We start from the raw sequence: 3690 nt of genomic DNA on the forward strand, positions 1-3690 counted from the left end.
GGACTTTCAATCAAAACAAGAAATCATAAATAATGGATTTTGGTCCCGAAGGATAGGCGTATGGACTTAATTTACAAGTAAAGGTAAGACCATATGTGCACACACTGCTGTACAGTGCATTATATATTTGTATAATATACAGTCCACTCCAAAAATCAAAGTATGTGGAGTGTATATACTTCAATTTGTATTAAATGTGCATGAATTGTGGCATTGCAATGGCAAATTAAGAACAGAGTTTCGTGCAAATAGGTTCTCTCTCTCTCTCAGCTGCAAGGAATTTAACATTCATGCTGGGTGAAACATGAATATCAAGTATGTGTGTGTAAAGAAAGCTGATATGAGATATGAGAAACATAACCTTTATAAACCTGACTGACAGAGCCACAAACCTCACCGCACACTGGCATTATCGAATATACAGAATATAAAGACAAATTATAATATATGGGAACTCTCATAGTATCAATTAAGTACAATGCATTTACACTATAAATGACAGCTTCCTTATGGAAGCTGTTAGTCCGCACATTATGGAATTCATTCATTCATTCGTTCATTCATTCGTGAATGAATGAACGAATGAGTGAAATAGAGAATGACAAGATTAAACTAATTTAAATTAAATTTAAAGTCAAAGCAAACATTGTTTTTATTTTCTGTCCAGTGACTAACACACACATCAGTTACGACAACTGCATGACGTGACCTCTGACGTGCATTTCCGGTAACATCCACAAGATGGCAATGTACGTCACGTGCTTGTGTGAGACAGGAGAGACGTTCCAACGCATCTTTTCATTTCATCTTGCTTTTCTCAAGCTGTGTCATGAAATGAGAGGAACGTTAATGAGATGCTCGGCACCTGTGTACGCTAATGAGACATAATGAGACCCATTTTCTTAATGTCACAGATAATGGGGAAAAAAATGCCTTTTACATCCAAAGCCTTCGCTCTGCATGCCTGATTTCCACTGTGAGTGGATTTTTGACTCCTTTTAGGAATTCACAGCCAAAACTAAAATTTAGAGGAAAAAACATATCCATGAATTACGCTTAAAAAGCTGATCAAAGAAACCTTACAAGTACAGCTGACACTAATTACCACAACACAATCCTCCAGAGCTTAGAGAGATGCACCTGCAATTACTCAAAAAACACCTCTGCATGAGTGAATTTAAAGCGCCACTAAACATCCCAGTCAGAGAGGTTCAAAGGATGACGCTGTTTCCTTGGTGAAATCGCACCTGCAGCATCTTTCTGCATCTTTTTCTGCCCATACAAGCCTTATTAGTGTGGGCAGCACAACTCCCACTGCCAGTTGGCTGGGATTTTTGATGCCATGCTTTTCTGCTTCTTGCTCTGCATTCCAGTCGCAGGAGTTTTCTGGGCATTTTAGGGCATTTTATTTTCAGTGAGCATGCTTTTGGTTTGAGCATTTGGTTTGGAAGGTAAACGTGACCAGTGTATTTAAATGTTTTAATAGCTAAAGCCGGCATGCTGACTGATTTACAAACTGGAGATGTCTGTCAGGGGCAGAAGCCACGCAAATAAAGGGACTAGAAAAATACATATGAGGGGTATTTCTGTGAGGTGCAATCATGTTTTGCTTTCAAAAAAAAAACTGAAATGGAAGACTCTGTTATTACAGATTATTACGATCCGTGCATAATAGAGCATGTGGAATGACAATGCACTATTAAATAGGGAGGACAGAGGACAGTATGTAAGTCAAGTGCTTACGTTTGACAGCTTTAGGATGGAAAATAGATCATTCTTATTAAAAAAAGAAGAGGAAAAACTCAAATTAATGTTGCTCCTATAAAAATACATCCATTTGATAGACTGTCAAAAACGGATGGATGGATCAATTTCCTGACTGCTGCTGCCAGAGTCTCGCCTGCCTGATATCAGCAGCTTTGTCCTTCTCGTTCTATATCCACCTATGAAATGATGGCGGTTTAATCTTCAGTGTCTCCATCCATCACTCCATCTGTCTGCGCTCGTGTTTGGTCCAGAGCTCAGAGCCTCCCAGCTTGTGTTCTTAACTATCATAAGAACAACATTTTGATCTTTGTTTCTTTTCTTTCCTTTTTTTTACAGGCGTCGGTCTCAAGCTGTTAGCTTTGGCTTGTTAGCATTTGCCAAAAACACTGCTTCCACCAAGGTAAAATAAAAAACAACAAGATTAAATCTTAAATTATCCATCTTAATAGCCGATATTTTATTAATCACACTCGTAAAGCCTCACAGAACAGCATTGCCTTGGTTGCAGCTCGTGACCTTCTCTCGCGCTGCATTTTTTCCCCATGTGTATGTTGCCAGGTTTTGGTTTATTGCTTCAAGCTGCACCGTTTCAACTTTAAAATGAAAAGCCATAGAATGACTGAAGCATGTTTTGATCATTTACCTCTTAGCATAATCAGGAGTTGATGTAAAAGCCACTGTTTCTCAATCGGGAGGGGTTTCACAGTTATTGCTACTTTATTGCAGCAGCTTAATTGTTTGCAAAATGGAAGCAAAATAAACCATCGATTGAAGGATCTGTGGAATCGTATCGAGCTGTTAACAAAATCCACCGTGTTTTAACGTCAACCCGGATTTATAGTCTCATTCATGTGTGAGATTCTTACATCAGTGCAGCCAGGGAGGTGCCAGATGAGGAGGAAAGAGAAAATCTATAGCAAGCAGACAACGGGGCATTCCCACTTGAATCTCAAATTCCATCTTGTGTGTCGCCTTCGGTGTGATGTGATACAGGAACTGGTTCTGGAGGCTGCAGCTGCAGGTTGGGGGCCGTCAGGATGGAGGAGAGGTGGAGGAGAGGTGGAGGAGCGACGAGCGGCATGATGGGAGTGTGTGTGTGTGTGTGTGTGTGTGTGTGTGTGTGTGTGTGTGTGTCTGTACATCTTAATGTTTCTGCTCCTCTTATTCGCTTTTCTCTTTGTATGAAAAATAATGCACATACACCCCGCCCCTCTCTCTCTCTCTCACTCACACACACACACACACACACACACACACACAGCTACCAGATGTCAGTTCAATATTAATTTAGTTAAATTATAATTGTTCAGGCAGAACTACAGGCTGACTCAATGAAATTACACATAACTGTGAGGTATTGATTTTGTGTTGTGTGCAGAGGGTGTGAAATAAATTGAAAGTATTACTACAGCATCAAAGTGTGCGGCACCGACAAGAACATAATGTATACGCTTAAATCGTCCCTCTAACACGACTAGCAATTACAGTTCCCCATTGAAAGGCAGATAGATTCAATCAGGCAGGAGTTGAGACGGCTATCCAGCGGTGAGCGGGGTTAATTAGTCTCCAGGACTTTAACCGACCGTGCAGGAAGCTGAAGGCTTGAGGGATAGCGTTTGTTTAGATACACGGTCACAGTGTCCACAGATAACGTCTTCATTAACTATTGATGCTCTCACCCACGGGCTCCTCGCCCATGCATCTGCAGCGTTCTGCTGCAGCCCCTCCACCTCTCCACCTTTCTCCTCCTCTAACTCCCTCTATTCTCCTTTTCTAAGCATCGAAGGCAATCTGTAACCCCCCCCCACACCCACACAGACACACACACATTTGCACACCTCCGCCATCCCCCACGGTTTTTCACGCCTGCACTCTTCTCTCTTCCCCCCTCCACTCTTCTCCACCATCGTCTCTGTCTTAATT

This window comes from Brachionichthys hirsutus, unplaced genomic scaffold (assembly GCF_040956055.1).
Source record: "Brachionichthys hirsutus isolate HB-005 unplaced genomic scaffold, CSIRO-AGI_Bhir_v1 contig_947, whole genome shotgun sequence".
NCBI classification, from domain to species: domain Eukaryota; kingdom Metazoa; phylum Chordata; class Actinopteri; order Lophiiformes; family Brachionichthyidae; genus Brachionichthys; species Brachionichthys hirsutus.